At 40.4% G+C, this 23,560-nt stretch overlaps 1 protein-coding gene across 1 annotated transcript in view; it reads left to right on the top strand.

Annotated features, from left to right (window-relative positions):
* Nucleotides 1-5,519: 5,519 nt before the first annotated feature.
* The window catches only part of ache (acetylcholinesterase), a 39,889-nt gene continuing 21,848 nt past the window's right edge, over nt 5,520-23,560 (top strand). The window contains exon 1 of the mRNA XM_018693873.2: nt 5,520-5,817. The gene's annotated coding sequence lies outside the window, so the exon portion shown is untranslated. The remainder of the gene's footprint in view (nt 5,818-23,560) is intronic.

Genomic DNA, 23,560 nt, shown 5'->3' with positions numbered 1-23,560 from the left:
GATAGATAGATAGATAGATAGATAGATAGATAGATTCAACAGAGAGATAATTGTATGGTTGGGGCATTTAGTAGATGGATGAGTTGTTGTGTGCAGCAGTGTGGATGACAGTGAACAGTGTCTGCATTTTTAGGACAGACCATATTGATTATATAATATACAACCAGTGGTACTGCAGTGACTCCCTCTTAATTCTCTTAGAGCTGTTTGCCATTATGCTGAGACAGACACTGTAATGGAGTGGAGAGGTGGAGCGGTGGGGGTGGGGAGGGAGAGGTGGATAGAATGAGATTAATTTAACAGGGGAGGAGTAACTGGCTGCAATTTCGTGTGTGTGTGTGTGTGTGTGTGTGTATTGGCTCCTGTTTGCTTCAAGGAGGGCACAGGTTTTAAAAACAATTATTCACTGAAAACACTGGGTGTATTTGTCCAATGGGTAGAAACCAAAAATTTTTAAAACTGTGTGCTTTGCAGTAGTTTCTGATGCATTTCAATACCATCTGAAGCACACACTTGCTGCTTACAACCTCCCAGACTTGACATTTAGTACTAACATGTGGCAGGCCCAGAAACAAAACATTACAATAATCAAGTCTTGATGAGACAAAGACATGAATTAGGATTTCAGTGTCTGCCATGAAATGTCTGCTATTGTGAAGATTGTGATTGTTCATGTCAGGTCAGACTTTAAGACTTTAAAAAATTATCATTTAAGTATCATTTAAGACAAAGGTAGCAGCAGAGATTGTGCTATGTTCTGTTCAGAATCCAGATTGATATGGGCTCATAGTGTGATATTTGGTTACATAACATTTCATTTGGTTACTGAATATGGATTTGAGGACTTTTGAGAGGCACAGTAGTTTTGACCTTGGCAGGTAGTTATGTAAGACAGACTTGTCTCCAGCAGTCAAAAGTATGAACTATAGAGTCACTAGTAGCTATGTCCAAATCACTGGACTGCAGTTCGTAAGACTGCATTAATGTGACACTCGAAAGCTCTTCTTCAAAATGAAAGGGAACTTCAAAATACTGTAAGTATCATACTGTATTATAGTGGGAGGCGTCTGAAGTTTTACATTCATGACAATCATGAGGAAATTGATCACTTCATAGAGAAACAGTCAACACCAATTGTGTTGACATAGCTGCATATTTTACAGGGTTTTTAATATGGTGTTTTTAATTTTATTGCTTACTTTTTCCATTTTGATGAATGAATAAATAGTTAATGTAAATGTCACCTTGCTCCTCAATGTTATGAAACATTATTAAAATACATCATAAAAAGTGAAAAGGAACAAGCCTGCAGCACTCTTGACCACTCCTAAGGCACTTGAGGATGTCAATTTGGAAGCAAAATAGGCAGGTTGCTATGAAATATGATACTTTCATGTCCTCAAGGGGATCAACCTTTTTGATGTGAATGACCTTGTGTCCCTCTAGTAGCAGAATTGTCAATTTGTTGTCTATTCTATGTCTCTCTTTGTCTCTTTCATGTGTGTCCGGTTCTGCTCGAGGTTTCTGCCTCTTAAAAGGAAGTTTTTCCTTGCCACTGTCGCCTAGTGCTGCTCATGGTGGGATTTGTTGGGTCTCTCTCTGTAAATACCTATTTTAAAGAGTATGGTCTAGACCTGCTCTATATGAAAAGTGCCTTGAGATGACCTCTGTTGTGATATGGCGCTATATAAATCAATTGAATGAACTGAATTGTGCTTTCTTGTAAAAGCACACATGAAAGATCAATCATTTGTTGGAGACCACTGCTGATGGTGTTGATATTTATGACAGAGCCTGTTTAATAATATCAGTTGTAGACAAAATAAGAATGAAAAAGTGAAGTAGGTGATTAATATGTGACTATCTTTTCAATTGACTGTGTACCTGACAGTGAAGACAGGATTACTGATGAGGTAATTACAGTTAATTATTTTACATTTGCCTCATGAAGGGGAGAAAAAAAATTCTCCTATTCTGTTCTTGTAACTGATCCCCTACGACTGCATGACAGCAGAAGGTGTGTGTGGCAGGTGGTTGGGGTGGGGGGGGTTTAATGCACCCTGAGGAGAGGAGAGCGATGGGACAGGTCAGCTTCAAGGCACTTAAGTTGATTAAAATCTCTTTCTGCTGCAGTATCTCCTCTCCTCCATGCCTTCACTCTTATCCTCTCCTAATTTCCCCTTTCCTTTCCTCCTCACCTACACTCTACTCTCCTCTTCCCCTGTCCTTTTCAGAGAATGCTGCATTACATCAACCTTGTTTACCAAAGTCAGGAAGAACCAGTCTCCTTTACTGTTCACAGGGAGGAAACATATAATGGATCAGGGGCAATGCTAGGATCAGACATTTGAGGGGATTCATCTCCTAATGAGAATGTGACATGCATACAGTACCCTACAGTAGTGTTCAACCCCCCTGCAAAATCACTTAACATCACTGGATAACAATTACTCCTTCTAACCTATTCTATATATATTCATCCATCCATTTTTTTTCCATACCCAGGTTTGAATCGGTTTGGTCCTTCCCTAAGCAGGGTACTCAAGACATCACTCTCACCAGCAAACCCTTACCAGGTCCTTTAGGGGGATACCAAGGCATTCCCGGGCCAGATGTGATATGTCATCATTCCAGTGAGTTCTGGGTATACCCTGGGGGCACCTTGCAGTTAGACTGGAAAACCACCAGAAGATGCTCAGGAGATCTTCTAATTAGATGCCTGAACCACCTCAGCTGGCTCCTTCTGCTCAGAGGAAACTCATTTCAGTTGCTTGCATCTGCCATCTCACTCTTTCAGTCACTATCCAAAGCTTGTGACCATCGGTGAGGGTTGGAAAGTAGATCAACTGGTAAATCAAGAGCTTGGCCCTCCAGCTCAGCTTCCTCTTTACCACAATGGTCTGGTACAACGCCTGCATTACTGCTGACAGCACACCAATCTGCCAGTCAGTCTCCAGCTCCACCCTACTCTCACTCATGAACAAGACCCTGTGACACTTGTTCACTTTGGGGAAGCAGCTCACAAACCAGAGGGAGCAGTCCACTGTTTTCCATCACAGAATCATGGCTCAAACTTGGAGGCGCTGACCCACATCCTGACTACCCCACACTTGGCTGCAAACAGCCCTAGTGCTCTGTCATTATTGTCATGGTCTGATGAAGAAAATAGAACCACATCATCTGCAAAAAGCAGGGATGCAATCCTGAGGTCGCCAAACTGGACACCTTGACTATGCCTTGAAATCATGTCAAGGGACAACCTTGGTGGAGTCCAACACCCACTGAAAACACATTTGACTTTGTGCCAAGAATACAGACACAACTCTCAATTTGGTTATGCAAAGCAACAGCCAGACCATCCAGTAACGGTCCATGAGTCTACAACTTGTCCCCACAGGTAACCGCCACCATCAGAGGTCGGTCCCCAGTCTGCATGCGAGTTCCTTCATACATAGGCTGTGATGTGGGTGAATGTCTTATGTAAGCCTATGTCAAAGACAAAACATAAGTACACATTACAAACACATTACCCCGTCAGCAGTCCTGCAAAAGCTGGTCCACTTTTCAACAGCAAGGATGAAATCCACATTGTTCTTCCTGAATCCAATGTTTGACAATAGGTTGGATTCTCCTTTCCAGTACCCTGGACTAAACCTTACCAGGGTGGCTGAGCAGCATGATACCCCAGTAATTGGAGAACACTCTCCGCCCCCCTTCATGAAAATGGGGACCACCACCCCAGTCTGCTACTCTACAGGTGCTGTCTCCAACCTTAACGTGACACTGAAGGGGTGTGTCAACCAAGGCAGCCTCACAATGTCCAGAGCCTTCAGCATCTCAGGGCTAATCTCATCCACATACGGCGCCTTGCTCCTGTGAAGCTTCTTGACTACCTCAGCGACCTCTGCCAATGATATGGGTGAGGCTTTCCCCAAGTCATCAGACTCTGCCTCCTTCACAGAGGACATATTGGTCAGGTTCAGGAGTTCCTCAAAGTGCTTTTTGCACTTTTTATTTTTTCTATATATGACATTTTACAAAGCAAAATCATTCTTTAAACTTGTTTACTGGTAGAGTTTCCACCAGTAGAATGGGAAGCAGAATCTTCAGCTATCAGTCTTCCCTCCAGACTGACCGCCTCTGTCCTGTCCACATTGCTGTCGTGCTCAAATGACGTTAAAGCACACCTTTGAGTGTAATATTGCGATTATACAACTATTACCAACAAAGTAAAATGTACAATCAAAATCTGTTGATGTTGATCTGTTCATGTTGAGGAGCAATTTGCTCTTAAAATTAAAAGGTTTTTGGGGGTGTTTTTTTCCCATTTCCATGGAAATACATGGGGTCTGACTAATAACTGGAACACAATCAGTTACATCTGAGCTCTGAGCTGATGTTAATGCTTTATCGAGGTCTCGGAATTTACCGAACTAAATTAATAGCCTACTGCACAAATGAATGCTTACTTTTATCAACCATGTTATAACAAAGATGCTGCATTTGCTGCACACAGATGTAGTTCCTGCAACCACAAACTTTTTCATGAATTTTAAGTTATAGCACCATGTCGTTGACCAACCAACACAGTTCCTCATGTTAGTGTCAAATGTCAGGACCATGACTGGACTTACGGTCTGCCATCGCTGCTGAAACAGGCCACCATAAAAAATGAGTGGAAAAAGGATGATTTATTGATTTTTTTTGTAAAACAATACAGTAATTACAACCAGCTAGGTTTATTACACATATGGTCTGATATCTGATATAATTAGAAATGCGTCTGGCTACTGTCTTTGTTTCTTAAAAGAAAACTCTGCTCATGGTCAGAACTACTCAACCTGTGAAAACAGGTCTTCTCTGTTGTTTTTCAACAAGCCAAAATTTGTACATATCCTGAGACTTATGAATCTGCTGCATAAACATTTAGAGAAATAACATGGAGAGGATGGACCACACTGTCAGTTTGACCTGGATAAAGAAACCCTGATGATGTCATAATGATCATAGAGGTCATCATGGTCATCTCAACTTGGGACTGGAGACTACAAATTTATTATAGAACTTAACAGAGTGGGGTTTGACAGACATTACAATTTTAAAAAATCTGTCTTTTGAAAAGTCTAAAAAGTTTGTTGAATCCCAAATTGCAGCTGCCACCTATTAAGCCATGCAATGATTTCTTTTTTTGTAACCCATAGGGAGGTCTGTTTACATGAGATGCCTACAAATCACAAGTCACCATATATAAATATGTATGATGAAGTTTTAATTTAATTTCTTTTTTCATTTCCATAATGTAGGGAGAGAGGTTGTTTGATGAACTTTTAATCTGTTTTGTGATCCATGTTGTTTCCTCAGTTCACTGTGCCTTGGTTTATCTCTTTCACTCCTCATTGATCTGTTTAAGTGTGAGTCACAGAGCTGAACATTTAACATTTTTAACGGCTGACCTGGTGACACAGTGCAGTGGTTTCTTTCTTTAGCCTCCTTTTTTCCACCGTCAGTGAATTACAGCACGGGTGAAATCTGGCATTAGTCTTTCCACTCTAACAGAAGAACCAAGCTCAGGTGTTCTCGCGAGAGGAGCTGTCTGTGCTGTGTTTACAAGCAGTACTTATTAGCAGCAGTCTCCCCCTGGCGTCACTCCTGACGGCTCGGCTGAGTGAACTGTGGAGAAGACACGCAGCTGCTGGGAGGAGGCTGCACCGACATTTCGTCTTTGACAGTCGGCAGGACACCTCTCCTTCGGGACGTATTTTCATTCGGCCATAAAACCCAGTTGAGGGTCGTTGTTTGCAGTCTCAACACAGCGAGGTAAGAAGAAATAAGTCCTGAGGTCTCGGCTCGGTTTTAGGGACAGTGTCCCTGCGAAACAAAACCGAAACACCAGTGCCGATACCGAAACACCAGTGTCGACCCTGTACTGAAGGAGATGTTACTCGATACGCGTTTAATAGCTGATATGAAATGATATTGCACGATAAAATCAGAGCCTGATGAATTTTAATAGTCGGTCTCTCTCTGCTTTCATCCACTCTGTAGCCTGTATTAGGAGAGCTGGAAACCCATGTAGCTCAGCAATTAGCTAACACTGTTTATTTCTTGCGTGACAGATGTGGTGCTCTTTAATCTTCGCCTCGTCAGCGGTAGTCATGGTTACTAGCCGTTTCTCCGTTTCCACAAAACCAGAGCCATATCAGCCTGCTGGACGGTTCTCCAGCACGGCCAGAGAGTCAGGCCCAACTCCCCTTCATTTTACTGACAATTTCAGGTTCCTTTGCTCATCAGCGAATTTGTTTAGCTCATGGAAGATGGTTGGATACCAACTCAAATGGGTGTTTTCATCATATCTGCAACCCATGAAGAATAATTCATTTTAGTGAAATTTTGCTGTGAGTTAAATGACGCTGCTCTCTATACTGCCCACGAGCTTATATGAAGCAAACATGTACAGGTTATGTGTTTTCCGACAGAGGGATATAGAAATATCTAAAATTGTTGAATGTCGTTGTGCACAGTACACAGTGGAGGTGGATATATGACGCCGCTCAGTGTCAGTCCGCATGTTGGTTGATGTGTGTTGTTAGTGTGTGTGTTGCACACATTCACTTTGACTGTCTCTGCATCCCTCTCACACACTAACATACCAGTTAGATGTGTACACGGTTTTGTTTTGTTTGAGGAGCCAGGTTGGACCCGTCCTGCCAAAATCTCTGTGTTGCTGACAGTTGACAATGCTTTAATCTCAGAGGTCTGTAATGTGGTCTTCCTAATACTTTTCTAACTGTGTTGTTTATTTCCAAATGGTTCGTACTGGCTGACTCAGCATCATTAGACAACCCACTGTCTGACATTAAATGCACATTGCTAAAATTAGGCGCATGGTTTTTATATCAATGGTAATCCTATGGTTTTATGTCATTATTTGCTGGCAGAGGCTCTATGTATGGTCACTGTATGTCATGACAATAATGATCTCATTAAGGAAACTGTGTTCTCTCATGTTGCATATTGTGTTTAATCTCTCAGACAGCTGTGTGTGTGGTCGCAGATCAGATTCCCACCATTGTCTCCTGTGTTGCATATTACATAACAGTCAGGTCTTTCAGGGATGCTGCATCTTGGTTGCAGTCAGTGGATAGATAAGCTGAAGTGAAGTTAGTTGATGATATGTTAGTGTTGTGTGATTCCTCTCTCCTCCCTCCCTGCTGCTGCAGCTCATTGTAACCTGAATTTACTACCTCTGTAAGTAATAACAGTAAAAGCATTTTGGCAGCTGGCAGTGTACGTTCCTCATCTGCATTCTCAGAGGACTGACTGCCAAAGTGTAATTAGTGCTGCAGGTTTGCTGAAGATGTAAGAACCGCTCACAAATTTATAGTTACAGAACTAGGGGTTGACAAAAAATTAGTTTACACTTTTTATTGGAGTAATCTGATATCAAATCAAAGACCAATCTTGCATTTGCACCATTTTTCAGTAAACATGTACATCTGTTCACTGTTACATGTCTGCAGTGGTAGGCTCGGGTGGTAAAAAGATAACAGTAATTATCCTGATATAATTTTCTTTGATAGAAAACTAACAAATGGTCGATAAATGTTCAATATAGTCCACATCAAAGTCGTAGTATCCAGAGTAACATTAACACTTTACCGTGCAACCATCCCACACGGACAATTTCAGAAGCAGCACTCCAACCTGAAGCAATGTGAAAATCCATGAAGAGAGCAGAAAGAAAGATATGTCCATTGTGCCTGTTCTCTGTTGTTATCTTGATGATTAAATATCCAACAGAGTCGACCAGTACATTGATTGAGTCACTAGCTTAGTGTTAGCTAATAGCACGAGCAGTCCACAGTGAGGAGAGGCAGTTAGCTTTTTAATCCCCAGCAAAACTCAAAACTCAAAAAATGAGCAGACTTGATGCCATCAATCTAATGTTGGTCACTCTTAGCATTTACTATATATAATGTATGATAATTATAATACTGCAGTACATTAGTTACCATTCATTCAATAATGCTAAACAGCAGGGTTGACATCCATGAAAACTCCACATCTGTAAACACTGTCCATCCAGCCTGACTGCATTTGAGCACAGAGCATCATGGATGTAAACACACAGTCCACCTCCCCTCATCCCACTGAAATCCTATACTATTGCAAGTTTGGAACACAGTCCGTGCAACAGCTCAATCCAGGACGCTGTGATGGAGCCAGGTTTCTGCAAAAATGTGGACCCACCAGTCTGATTTCCTGCTCCAGAAGTACACTCTTTCCCTCTCTTTCTGGGTCCATTGAACCTCTAGTGGTTACATTTGGTTTGGCGGAAATGATCCAAGGTTTTAACTTAATCTAATCCCTGCACTTCCTTTTTGATGCTGCAGAGCATTGCTAGCACGAGTAATCACAAGCCATACATGAAACAACAAAGGAAAGTCAGCAAATTAAAACAAAGATTTAGTGAAATTTGAGTGAGCTACCGAATGTCGCATCTGCACGTGCCACTGTAACTACCACAACACCTGAGGCCTGTACTATGATTCAGGATTTGAGGTTAACGAGGTAACTTCAGGTTTAACTCTGTGTTTTCAGGGTTATAACGGTGGTTCACCTCTTAAATTACCATGGTAACTGATGCTGAACGGCTGACCTGCTCTGGAGCAGGTTAACTTCAGAGGATCAGATCAGAACCTGTCAACAGCCCAACTACTGACCAGTCAGATCGCTGGAAAACTAGAGCCGTCATTACTACAGGATCCTAACATGGACAAAAAAGTTTGTTTGTGTAATGGTTTTGCTGTTTGTTAGAAGCTCTGTTTTAGGGGGGGAGTTTATCACATTAATAATTACATAAGAACTATTACAGCTTCAGTTTGATAGAACAGACATTCTTTAATTGACAGTATTCCCAGCAGTACTGATGCTTTTGCTCTGATTCCATCACTGCAGCTCAGAATAACATGAGGAGACTCTGTGACCAGAACTAGAAATAAACACTAAACCCTCTGATGTCTTTTATTAGAAAAATGATCCATTAACTACTTCTCTCTGCATTGACAGCAGAAACTGACATTTTTTAATCTGCATCACATGTTCAGAACAGTTTGTTTATTATCAGACAAAAGAGAAATACTCAGTGAGAAACTTAATAATAATTCACATACTTATTTACCGTTTATCCGCCTGACATTGTAAATTATTTAGTGTTTTTTCTATTCTAGTCACATGATCACATTGTTCACATTTCACCCTGTTGAATATGACTTTTGGACGTTGCTATAACCGAATTAACCTGCAGTTGTCATCATTTATTTTCACATCGTCCTTTATTCGTGGTTCTGACAATAATGCTTGTAATGAAGAACTCCACCTCTTTGAGACAATTGTGCTCATGGCTGGATCAGGAAATCCTGGGTTGATTTACCCAGGATTTACTCCTGGGTTGACTGTGGTTGTTTGGTGTATGTTGAACTTCATAGTACAGGCCTCAGGTGTCACAGTTCACAATAACAGTAACAATAACACCAGCATTACATTGAAGGCTTTGATGGTATGATCTTAAAGTTAACTACTCACCCTGAATCCTGTGCACAGACCAAGATGCCTGTCTCTGAGGTGTTTAGGTTTTAGGTGTTTGCTCCTTTTGTTGCATTCAGACTTTTGGTTGCCCATTACTTATTCCTGATGATCAGCCTCAAATGCAGCAGCTATTGTTTTTTTTTTTTTTTCCACAAGTCACTGTTGCTGCACCCACATTATTTTTTTTATAACAAGGAAATATGTTTATAGAGTGAAAGTTGTGTAAAATTATGTAAAGTGATATTCAAGGAAACAGCTGTGTTTGTAACTTGTTTAAAGTCAAAGAAACGTTAGCTCCCAGGATAAATTCTTAGAAGAATTTTACACAACATTGGTATTCATTTGATGATGTGATGCAACAGAGTCATCAAGAATTGAATTGAACTGATTCTTGATGCATGTTTTAGATAGATGAAGAGTATGAATTTTGAAAGAATTGACATTTGGTGCTGGTCCTCTCCACCATGGCTGGTTTTATTGGTAAAGCATCAGGCTAGCATTGTCACTGCACACATTGTGTATCATCAAACTTTCAGCTTTCCAAATTTTATCCTTTGAGCGTTTGTGGCACCAAGGTAGTCGAAGAAGGGATCCCAGATCCAGGTTGAACAAAAAAGGTTTATTCTTAAGAGCTGTGGAGAAAGCTTCAAATGGTATGATTCTAATTACTGTATGTAGCCATTAATTAAGAGTAGGAGCATTATCAGTGATCCACATGGCTAAAATGCATTTCCGCACCAAGAATATGCAGAAGATTTCTGTTACAAAAAATCAGTAGGTAACTCATCATTCAGACCCAACAGACAAGTCCTTGCATATCTTAGATGTAGAGGGCGCTTAAAGAATTTATGCAGTTGTTGATTAACAGAAATCCAGAATTGTTGGATAAGAGCAATTAAACAATGAACTAACAGCTGATTGACATTTAATACATAAATCTGACTGTAGGTAAGAAAGTGTCCCATAAATCTGTTTGGTAAAAAAATTAAATTGTGTATTACCTATTAACAAAGACTCTATGGGAGAGAGCGCAAAACCATCAGAGAATCCTTTAGTCAGGATTAGTCAGAATAAAATTGCGGACCTGTAAAAATTGTAAAAAAAATCCTCATTGGTGATGTCAAACTTACTTGTTGGAATGTGAGGATAGAACCCTCCTGAGCCATGTCCAACTACTCTGATGCCCTTATGGTTCCAGTCAGCTAAACCAGCTTTAAGGCCAGGTGAAAAGTCAGGGGACCACAAGTGTTACTTAAAAAGTAAACATGACTTGATAAGCAGACTGACCGACCCATACACACTAACTGGATGGATTGGTGGTCTGACAGGATTACAGGTCAGACATTTACACCTAGCTGACTGAGAAACTAAGTGTGTAACTGAGGGCATAGAAATATTTAGATGGTCACAACTGTGCCCTCAGTGGTCATGTACAAAATTTTCTGTGCACTTGATTTGCATGTCAGTTTATTTTTACAAACTCTTGCTTCTGTTACATGAAACACAAACATTATGTGGCTAATATTATGTGGTTCTCCTCAAATGCGACACTAGCATCCCCAGCAGGACCTCAAACTGTCCCATTGACATCCTAAAATATGTCTGCCACTCATGACATCTCCACTAAAAGCATCTAGTGCTCTCAAAAACCCCAAATACTGCTAAAAGCCTTTGGGTTGTTCATGAAATGTATATCAATAATATGTAAACAACCTGAAGTAGCAGCACAGACAAATGGGACTGATTTGTTCTTATCTTAGACTAGGCAGGAGGACATGTCAAGCCTCTCTCCAGCCATGTTTTACATTTGTTCCTCTTTTCTAGGAGTCGAAATCAATGAGTCAGTGCATAAAATTATTCTATATGCTGACATTATACTCTGCTTTGCATCTGTAAAAACTGTTCAGCTTTAATTGATATCATTACAGTATATCATTTTCTTCTCTAAATACAAAGTTAACTGGAACAGATCAGGACCGCTTTCTTTGCATTTTGTCCCAAAACTTAATTTCAAGCCACATCCTTACATAGGGCATTAGGTAATTATGCATCCTCTTTGCCCCTAAAATAAATCAAATAGTGGAGAAGAACTTTGACCTGCTGCTGAGTAAAATAACATTTGACGGAAATAAATTGACATACTTATCTTAATCTTTGTGGGGAAATTTGAATGTTTGAAAAATGAACTGTATTCCTAAACTTACGTTCCGTCCTCAGTCTCTTCACAAACAGTAACGTGAAAGAGAGAGTACTCCCTCTTTGAATTTTATGGTTTTACACATCAGGACATACATTTTCTGGACCTTAGCAGGTCTTAAAATTATTTAACAAAAACTGGGCCAAAACTCAGAGACAGTGTGAGAAAAATTGAGTACACCTTTACCTTCCATAGGAGGGTAAGTAGCAGCCAGGTGCTGCTAATCAAATGTCCTTGATTAATTGATCATCAGCAAGTGTGAGCGCCTCTGTAAAAGCAAAAAAAAGTTTTAGTAGTTTGCTGGTCTGGAGCATTCAAGTGTGTATTAACACAATTCCAGGGAGAAAAGACATCAGCATATCTTGAGCAATTATTCCTGCCCATCAATCTGAGAAGGGTTATAAGGCCATTTCCAAACAATTTGAAGTTCACCATTCTACAGTGAGATTATTCAAGACAGGAGTGGATGTCCCAGCAAATTCACTCCAAGGTCAAGCTGTGCAAAGCTCAGAGAAGCTGCAAAAAGCCTGAGAGCTACATCTCAGTTAGCATGTTAAATGTAAACTGAACAAGTATGGCTTGTTTGGAAGGGTTAGATAAGATAAGATAGACTTTATTTATCCCACTTGTGGGGAATTCACTTTACAGCAGCAAGAAACAAGGGTGACCAAGATAGAAAATAGAAAAATAAAAAATATAATATAGAAAGGCACAGAAGTAACAAAGTGACAAAGCATTGGAAAAAACAAGTCTCTGTAATAAATAGAAAAATGTGCAGTTGTGAAATGTACAGTAGTAAATATAGGAGAAATGGAGATAATCATTGAGGTAGATGAAAATTTGTGCAAAAATAAAGTGACCAGAAAGTCCAAAGTTTTATGGTTTATAGTTGGGTCAGTCTGGTGTTGTACAGCCTGATGGCTGTTGGAATGAATGACCTGCGGTAGCGCTCCTTCTTGCACCGCGGATGCAGCAGTCTGTTACTGAAGGAGCTACTCAGGTCTCCCAAAGTCTCATACAGGGGGTGAGGGGTTGTCCATGATAGACGTCAGCTTGGCCAACATCCTCCTCTCACCCACCTTCTCAGTGGAGTCCAGAGAGCAGTCCAGAACAGAGCCGGCCCGTCTGACCAGCCTATTCAGTCTCTTCCTGTCTCTCTCCGAGGATCCATGGCTCCAACAGACCACTGCATAAAAGATGGCAGAGGCCACCACAGTCATAAAAGGTCCTTAGCAGTGACCTGCACACTCCAAAGGACCTCAGTCTTCTCAGCAGGTGGAGGTGTTCTTTCCAGTGCCCTCCTGAGCTTTGCTCATTTAGTGACTCTTGTGCCTACTCAACTTACCTGTTATGATGCCTGAGAGGAGCTTGTTGAGATGTTGTGAGGTGGCAGAGACCCCAACCCTGACCCATATGGGGGTTGACTGTGTTTAGTCTGGCCACAATTTTCATCCTCACCTCAGTGGATGCAGCTGTTATGACTGGTGGTGGGGTATCAGTATCAGTGGGGTGCTCAGTAGTGTTCCCATCTTGTTGGAGTCTCTTAATCTCCAGCTTAGATAGTAGTGTCCTTCTGATGTTGTTGTTATGATGCAATGAGGTTAGAGCACTGGGCTACTAGCTTCTCCTTGTTCAGTGATACTTTGGTCTTCTGTTTATCCATATTTCCCACATATGTTGTATGTAACCCCTCTCCTTGGGCCTGCTCTTATAGTAAAATTCCATCAATTCAGTAATTCTCAGTCCATGTGTGTCTTGTCCCAGTAGCCCACTTGTCATTAGTATGTCCTGGTCATTCTTATTATCTGGGTAATAGTGAATGAGTGAATGATGTTTCAGATACAGCCTTGATGGTGTGTCATGTTAAACACCATTTAAAGCTTTGCTTTATTTGCTCTCATATTCTGGTCTGTTCTATGCTTCATGGTGTGCGTGTGTGTGTGTGTGTGTGTGTGTGAGAGAGAGAGAGAGAGTGAGTATTTATGTGTTTTAATCGTGGTGTTGTGTGAAACATTAGATGGCCAAACTACAAAATGGAAAATTCCAGCAATTCCCTTGCTGCCAGCCTGTCTGTCACAGGCAGAGATTCACTAGTACTGCTCACTGTGTGTCAAAGCAGGCTCTAACTGTGCCTTTTTTGCATGTCATTTAAGGTGATCTCATTTGACAGTAACAACATATTACCTTATACTACTACTACAAATCCACACTTGAATCCCCAATACTTGAGAGTACACATACTCAGATCTGGCTGCTCGTAATGGCAGTAAGATAATTCTTTATTAGTCCCATAATGGGGAAATTTACATAATAAGCGAATGTCGTCAATATTCAGCATTGTGGGTTTCATCAGAACAGTGTCATTTTATGGATTCACGGATGCATGTGCAGTATGTTATGTTTTACACTCACTATTTATTTAAAGTTTTAACAGATTTAATAATAACTGGCCTGCTGTATTTTTCTACACACTGGTGACCCACCCTAAAAGATTTCCAGTTCTCTTAGCAGGATCATTTGGAGTATAACATTCAACAGTTTCTTTCAACACATTTCAATACAGTTTATGTTTAATAGAGTACTAAAAGTACATTAGTAAAAAAAAAAAACACCAGACATTATTTTCATTTTTTTCTTTTCATTTCATCCACAGTCCTACTCACTCATAGCCACACCTGTAGCTTCCATGCATTTTGCCTGGTTACTGTGCAGGTTTTCGCGCGCAAGTGTTTAACATTGACAAGAGGACTCCCTCTCTCTGTGTGAATATACCAGTATATTCCATACACTAATTTTGACTTCTCTGTCAAGTGTTTTATCCTGAGAGACACATGACTTGCACCCACCCCCACTGAAACCAATCCTCCTGTGAACCTCATACACAAATTCCTCAGTCTAATTTGAGAAGTGACACACTTTCTCCCCACCCAGTCACATCTCCTCCACTCAGTGTCTTACTCTGCCCTCCTCTTCCCACCTTCTCCCTGTGTTCTCCTTGCAGCGATGACACAAAATGATGACAAATAGTAAGTGTCCAAAATCTCAATTTACTGCTCACTATAGGAAACCATTGAATGTGTGTTATATAGGGAGCAGTTCACTTGGTTTCATTTTTGGTCTCAGTAAAGGCAAGCTCACTGTAATGACAAGACTTGAGGAAGCTGCATACAGTCACAGCACCCAATTGATGTTCAGCAGTTAGTTCCAGCACAAAACTCCCCCTAAAATTACAAATTGTCATGTTTGTATCTTTGATTTTGTACTAAACAAAATACATGTTAAAAAGTGAGTGATTTTCAGAGGCATTAGTAAGTATATTTTTTCGAATTCTAGACAGAGCCAGGCCAGTTGTGTGTCTCTGCTTTCAGTATATTTGCTAAGCTAAGACTAAACAGATCTTGACTCATTGTTACTTAACTCATGGGCTGAATGTCCCTCATTCACTTATTGGTGGGCGGTTAAAAATTCTGTTTGTGTACAGATTAAGTTTTATTTGTTAAATTATTAACAACATTACATTAACATGTTAGCCCATTCAGCAGTCACAGAGCAAAATTAGCCTTTGTGTCTGTATGTTTGGTCCTGGACAGACAGTGTACAGTAGGGCTGAGTGATTTTGGGAAAATATCTAATCGCAATTTTTCTGACAGATATTACAGTTTTACATTTAATACATTTAGGGGGAATGACAGGAGGTTGACAGCCACACAGAGAGCCAGTAGAGACAGACACAGCTGATTAAAACTCTATGGGATTTGTCCCAGTAGAAAATATCAAATACAAATACAAATCTGACTTAATGTTAGCTAGTCCATTCTACTATTTTCTCCTCTTTCTCTCTCTCCTTCTTGGCTCAACTGACTTTTTTAGAACTTCATAATATTGCAACAGCGGCTATAACTGTCCCATAGCAGTCTGCCCCCACAAAATGTATATAGCAGAAACACTGCAGACAAAGTTGGCATCTTGGTCATTGCTCAGTTATCTCTCTTGCCAGCCTGCTGACACTGTCAGCTGCTTTTAATTTGTCATAACACAGGTAGTTTTCTGCTTTAGCTGTGTCCATTCTTGTAACGGGTCTGCAACTCTCAGCAAGTAGAACTCACCAGACACAGGAGCAGTGAGTATTAGAGCAACTCACAGTGCCTACATTGCACTGTCACTCTGCCCTCTGTTTTCATCAAGTACCTAACTCCACAGTTAGTTTTGTGGTTTGGTCATTTTAAGACAGGATTTGGTTGTAAAGTTTACAGCCTGTCACTCCATTGCTCCTGCAGTGCTGTGTGTGTGAACTGTGAGGCAAAAAATCGCATTAGTTCAAATTAGTTCAAAGCCCTAGTGTGAAGTAGGTTTAGGATTAGGATTATTAGACTTATTTCTTCCAAACATGACGTAATTTTTGTTACCTACACATGAATTGTGATGCAGTGCCAGCAGACTGTTGCCAAAGTGGGGTTAAAGCAAATTAAAACAGATTCTAGCCAACTGAACTTTAAGAAGACATGGCTTCGTGTAGGGTGCATGTCTCTGACACTCTGCAGCGTGGTAGAATTTCATAACTGAGCTGTGAACAAGACACCAACTTTATGTCTGTATGAAAAAAAAGAGCAGATTGTAGAATCTGAATAGCCAAATTGGATTTGATCAACAAAACTGAGTCAAGTACAGCCCTGAAAAGAAAATATTTCACAAAAATAAAGCTCATTTTCAATATCACTGTGATTATACAATAGTCTCCACATCCACTTCTATTTTCTGCATTCCATTCACACTTAAAGGTTTTAGTAACATCCAGTGGCAGCTGGGGGAATTGCAGCATCAGCAAATGCATCCAAGGTTCAAAGTTTCTAATACATCCTGACCAATCAGCCTGATTTTATCAGCTGATAAGCAACAGGCAAGTAGAGTAATGGAAAGCCAAAGATAGGTGTTTGAGCTATTTTTTTTTTTAAATACTTTTTATTTAGTTTTTTCAAACATGGGGGGCTCCTCAGTTATATATAATGTCCAGTGTCTTTACTTGTTAGTGTGTAGCGTCCTCAATTGTTTTGATAAAAGCAGTCCATTTCTCCCATTTCCTGGAAAAGGTTGCTCCTCTAGATCGGAAGAGAGAAAGTCATCTTTTCCATTAAGTACATTTCCTTCACTTTGTCAATCCATTGGTTAATGCTTGGAGACTCAATTCTATACCAGCATTTTGTTATAACTTTTTTACAAGCCATCAACAGTATTTTACACAGATACCAGTATTTTTTAATAACCACATTTTCGTTTAAAACACAGAAATAAAGGACCATCACATTGTTAGGAATTGTGTATCTCAAGATCTTTGCCACAGTAGTGCATACATGACCCCAAAAGGTTTAAATTTTTGGGCATAGCCAAAATATATGGGAATGGTCTGCGCTCATGTTTCCGCACCGCCTCCAGCACTGTTCTTGTGATTGAGAGAATTTGCTTTTTATAGGAGGTGTAATGAAAAAACGAATCAAGTTCTTCCTCCCAAATATTCTCCACTTCTTTGAACTTGTAGATGAATGTTGTGCACACCACATAGAACGCCACTCCTCCTCTGATATTTCAATATTTAGTTCTTTCTCCCATTTTGCTTTAATGTATCCAGTGTTGATCCCGTTCTGTTTCTGAAGACCTTGATACATTTTTGATATTATTTTTCTATTCTTCTTTTTATAGGCTTCAGTCAGAGTATCTATCACAGTATTGCCCTCTCTGGATAATGTTGGTTTGATTCTTTTATCATAAAAATCTCTTATTTGCAGGTAACGGTTTTCTAGTCCGAATTCTTTTTGTAACTCACTGAAATCTTTTAAGAGCCCTCTATGAGTCATTGTGCATATTGCTGTGATGCCCCTGTCCCACCATTGCCTAAATGCAGCATCACTGATTCCTGGTTCGAATCTGGGGTCTAGAGCAGGCCAAATTAATAATTTGATATCTCCCTCCATATTGTATTCTTTTACCATCTTGCTCCAGATAGCCAGTGTTTGCTTAATAATTTCATTTTTGCTTTGTTGATTCAATTCAAGATTCAAGATTCAAGAAACTTTATTTATCCCGAGGGAAATTGCTGTGCACCAGTTGCAATACAGAGGTGGAGAGCAAAACAGTGTGAAAGGCTAACATAAAATAAATAAATGCAACAAACAAATGCAACAAATGCCACAAGGACTACAGTAACGTAGGTATACAATATACAACAATACGAACTGTAATTTAGTAGCATAGTTGGAATGAAATAAGTACAAGAACAAGAAGTAAAGTGATAAAGTGAAATGGCATATGAAGTGATAAGTGGCATTATGGCCTCAGGACACAATGTCTCCACTGTCCCTCTCGCGACCAGAGGTAGATGAATTAAACAGTCTGATGGCCACAGGAAGAAAGGACTTCCTCTGGCGTTCTGTGTTACTGTGTTCTGGGGGAATGAGTCTGTTGCTAAAGGTGCTTCTGTTCGAGGTTATCACCTGGTGGAGAGGGTGAGCATTGTTGTCCAGGATACAACACCAAAGAAGATGGCACTGGCTACCACCGACTGGTAGAACATCCTCAGCATGATGTTACATACGTTGAATGACCAAAGCCTCCTCAGGAAATAGAGTCGACTCTGGCCCTTCTTGTAAACAGCCTTGGTGTTCTTGGCCCAGTCCAGTTTGTTGTCCAGGTGTACTCCAAGGTATTTGTAATCTGAGACAACATCCACAGACACACCATTGATGGAAATGGGTATGGGGGCAGATTTCCTCCTATGGAAATCCACCAGCACCTCCTTTGTCTTGGTGGTGTTGAGATGCAGATGGTTAGTTCCACACCACTCGACGAAGGAGTCCACAACGCCCCTGTACTCCTCCTCATTCCCCTCACTGATGCAGCCAACAATTGCAGAGTCGTCTGCAAACTTCTGCAGGTGGCAGGAATCAGAGTGGAACTGAAAGTCTGAGGTGTACAGGGTGAACAGAAAGGGGGAAAGAACAGTTCCCTGTGGAGCTTGCTTGTGAGCCAATTTGTTTCCTATGTCTCCTAATATTGCCTGGATCTGGAAACTTCTGGAAACCATCTTGGCCTCTATGTCTCTCCATCTTGCCTGCTATAGAGGGCAGCATGTAGAAACCAGAAATTTTACTTGAGCTGCGTAAAATTATCGTTTCAGATTAGGCAAGGACAGCCCCCCCTCTTCTTTTGGTAGTTGAAGTGTCTATTACCTGACCCTCGGTCTCTTTCTGGCCCAGATAAATCTAGAAATAAGTTTATCCCAGTGTCTGAATTGTGTTTCTGGAATCATCTGTGGGATGGATTGGAAAAGATACAACAGTCTTGGTACCACATTCATTTTTATTATCTCGATTCGTGTCTCAAAGTCCATGTTAAAAGCAGACCACCGCCTGATATCTGTCTTAATATAATTGTTAATGTTTTTATAATTAATTTCAAATGTTTTAATGTGGTCTTTTGCCAATACCACACCCAGGTATTTAATTACTTTGGAATTCCATTTTATTTTATATTTTTCTCTGATTTCTCAGCCTGGGAAATAATTCAGTGAAAGAATTTGGGTTTTTGCTATGTTTAATTTATAGCCTGAGTATTTACCATAATCTTCTAATATCGACATTAGATTAGGAAATGTCCTATCTGGGTCTTGAAGAGCCACAATAACATCATCAGCGAAGAGCCCTATCCGATGCTCATACTGTCCTATATGGATTCCTTTTAGGTTGTTACTTTGTCTGATCAACTGTGCCAGCGGTTCAATAAATATAGCAAACAAGGTAGGGCTAAACCAACACCCTTGGCGAGTTCCTCTCTGTAAAATAAATCTGTCAGTTAGGTGTCCATTAATTTTAATCCTCGCTGTTGGTTCTTGGTAGAGGCCTTGGATACATTGTATGATTTGTTCATGAATCCCTAGTTTTCCCAAAACCTGATACAGAAACCTCCAATTGACACAGTCAAAGGCCTTTTCTGCATCGAGGCTCACTAGAACTGCTCTCAGGCCCTGTCTTTGGATCTGATCTATGATGTGGAGAATACGTCTGATGTTATCCTGAGTCTGCCTACCGGTAATATAACCTGACTGATCTTCATCTATCAAGTCAGACATAAAATTTTCGAATCTTTTTGAAATTATTGAGGTAAAAATCTTATAATCCACATTTAGGATTGAGATAGGTCTATAGGATTCACAAAGTTCTTTATTTTTACCTTGCTTTGGAGTAACTGAAATTATGATTACTTTCCAAGAGGGGGGCAGTTTGCCCTCTGCCAGAGTCTGATTGAAGGAATTCAGAAGTAGTGGGGTTAATTCCTCCCTAAATGTTTTATACCACTCGCTGGGGAATCCGTCATTACCTGGTGTTTTGTTTGATTTTAATCTACTAATTGTGGCATCTAGTTCTTTTTTCGTGATGCTGGAAATTAATTTTTTATTTCGTTCTTTTCCAATTGCAGGCAAGTCTAAAGATTCAAGGAATTCTTTCATTTCACACTCTCTTTTTGCTGTGGGTTGAGCGTACAAGTTTTCATAGTAATCTTCAAAAACCCTTTCTGTTTCTTCAGGCTCAAATAGTAATTGTTTCGTTACAGGGTCTCTAATCTTATGTATTGTGTGGAGAGCTTGTTGGACCTTAAGTCTTCTTGCCAAATATTTAGTTGCTTTAGATCCAGATTCATAGTAGGTCTGTTCAGTGAATCTTAGTTTTTCTTGACCTCTTGACTTAGGATGTCATCTATCTGCCGTCTCACATTGATTATTTGTTGTAAAGCCGGATCATCTTTTTTATTTTTATTTTTATGTTGCTGTTCCAGTATTATTAATTGTTTAACCAATTTCTTATAGTCTTCCTCTCTAATCTTTTTTTGGTAAGCTGCCCGCGCTATTAACCTCCCTCTCATTACAGCTTTTACCATGTCCCAAAGTATGGTAGGATCCACTGGGCTGTCTAAGTTGTCCTCTATGCAGCATTTAATTTCTTTCTTAACCTCCTCCTGTGTTTTCTGGTTATTCAGCATACCCACATTTAGTCTCCATAGAGTATTTTTATTTCTCCTAGTTAGGTGGATCTTGAGATAGATAATACTGTGATCAGATAAATCAGTTACCCCTATTTTACATTCCTCTACTCTATGTCTGTCTGTTGTGTTCATAAAAAAATAGTCTATTCTGGAGTACACTGAGTGTGAAGCAGAATAATGCGTGTAGTCCTTCTCAAATGGATGGAGCTCTCTCCAAACATTGAACATCCCCAATTCAGCTAAAGAGGTGCTGACAAGTTTTGATAGATGAGTCTTAGTTCTCTTGTTGTTAGTTGTGTCCAGTTTAGCATTCAAAATCATATTGAATTCCCCCGCACATATTAGAATTCCTTCATTTTCCTGGGCTATGATCTCAAACAGTAATTTCAAAAACGTTCTATCAGAGTTAGGTGGCACATAGACATTGACCAAAGTAACTAAATTATTATCCAGTTTCCCTTTTGCTATTACATATCTCCCTTCTTTGTCATTTATTTCTTTGATGAGTTCAAAATTGACAGAGTTGGAAATTAATATGGCGACTCCTCTCTTAGGACCTTTATTAAATGAGCTGAAAAAGGTATTTTTAAATCCAAATTTCCTCAGTTTATCATGTTCTTCCTGAGTTAGATGTGTTTCTTGTAAATACATCACTTGAATTTTTTCTTTCCTAATTTTTGCCATTACTTTTTCTCTTTTAATTACATTGTTTAAGCCATTCACATTTAAGGATGCTATTCTCATGTTGTTACTCTGCATCACTTATAAGAATAAAGACAAAAGAAAACATCAGTAGCCCCAATAACAATGCCAAAACGGTGGCATGGAACAAACAGATCAGATATAACGGGTGAACTTCCAAACAGTTGAGGAACTTTCTGTTCTCCCATGATCTGATCCCGTTGGTGGATCTAGGGAAAACCCCCTTAGATAAAAAGGGGCCTAACTTAGAAATGACAGGGCCTACGGTGAGGGTTATAGTCATTCTAAATGAGTCCAACGTAAAAACTTAGAAAAGAGAATTAAGTAACCCAGACCTCCGACAGTCGCTTTTCTTTTAGCATAGGAATAGCAGGGTAACCATTATTCTGACAACTAAAAACACAGGTTATATCAGGACATTCCTACTGGTTTTGCTTCATTATATAATCATTGATCTTTGAGCTGCTGTTGAGTAGCTTCTCTGGGATCCCTCATTGCACTGCCACTCCATGACTCGCCGCCGCCGTGGTCGCCGGTGTCTTCTCTGCGAGTCAGCGTCTCTCTAGCTCCTGCTTAACCTCCCCAGCGCTGTTGTAGACTCGAGTTCCCGTCTCCCAATGGATCCTCATCCTGGTGAACGGCGCCTGGAACCGGACCCCTTTCTCCTTCAAGATTCTTTTAGCAGCGTTATACTCCTTTCTCTTTTGCACAACCTCTGTCGCGTAATCGTGGTCTAATGACAAGACTTTATTCCCCAGCTGTATTTTCTTTCTCCATGCCTCTCTCAGGACTCTCTTTAGTAGAGAATTCCAGAAAGTTCACAATGATGGGTCTCGGCTGGGCTCCGTCTGCAGGTTTCTGTGCAAGTGACCGATGCGCTCTTTGAATTTTGAAGTTAAAATCTTCCGGCAGGTGGAGTTCACGTCTGAACAGGTCTTGAACAAACTTGGCCATGGACTCGCCCTCTTCTCCCTCTGTAACTCCGTAGATACGGAGATTATTTCTCCTCGATCTGGATTCCAGATCAGTTAACTTATCTTGCAGGGCTTTTTGTTCTCGCAGAGAGGTGATAAGAGCGTTGTTAGCCTCCTGTGCCCAGTGTTCTAGCTTTTCAATCCACGACTCAGCCTCGTTGATCTTGCCGCTCTGTAGTTGCTGCTCAGTGGCGACTTTAGCAAGTTGTTTGTTTATATCCTGTTTGAAATCGTCTAAGTCTTTTTTCACGTCGCTCCTCAGCGTTTCACCAAATGAGCGAAGGGCATCTTTTATTTCTGTTTTTAATTCCCTTATCGTCCTTGCTGATAATTTCAAGGTCTGGCCTCATGTCCGCCTCATTTGCAGTGAGGTGTGTTGTGTCATGGCCGCCATCTTCCTCCATTTTGCGGTTAGCTAGCGGTTCCTCTATTTCGTCTGTCGTCGTGTTTTTAGTCTGAGCGAGTTTTCCTTCCCATTCCAGCTTTTCCCCGGTCACATTACAGTCGGTGTGATTTCTGGCTTTAGTTGTTGGAGTTTTTGGGGAGTTTTGGGAGACACTTGACTATTGCGAGCTCTGATGACACGCAGCCTACCACTCCATGTCAAACCCGGAAGTCCGTTTGAGCTATTTTATTACAGGATCATGACTGTGTAGTCAGTTCTCCAGAGAGCTGTGCAGCTCCACTGTTGGCAGTACATCCTTGTGAGTTCACCTCCTGAATGCATCTCAGGTCAGCTGACCACTGCTAAGTGGAACAGAGTGGTTTATTTGTGAAACAGTAAGACAGTTGTAGTGAGTACATGAACAGCCATGAAGTTAATAAGTCACCATGGCTCAGTAGAGGACAGAAATTTACTCATTCTGTTTAAATGGATGGAGAGATAAATTTATCTGCAGCTTGTATGTCAGAGTTACAGGAAACAGTTCGATTTTCACTGCAGATATTACAGCTGTAGTCTTGTCTCTAAAGTTTGAAACTGAGACACGGTGCCTTTTCACAATTAACACAAATAGACTTCACCATCACATTTTAGCTGACAGAACTGGATAAATTAATATGAATACCT

Source organism: Lates calcarifer, linkage group LG14 (genome assembly GCF_001640805.2).
Source record: "Lates calcarifer isolate ASB-BC8 linkage group LG14, TLL_Latcal_v3, whole genome shotgun sequence".
NCBI classification, from domain to species: domain Eukaryota; kingdom Metazoa; phylum Chordata; class Actinopteri; family Centropomidae; genus Lates; species Lates calcarifer.
The sequence above is the reverse complement of the archived record's forward strand: the minus strand, read 5'-3'. Positions and strand labels throughout refer to the sequence as shown.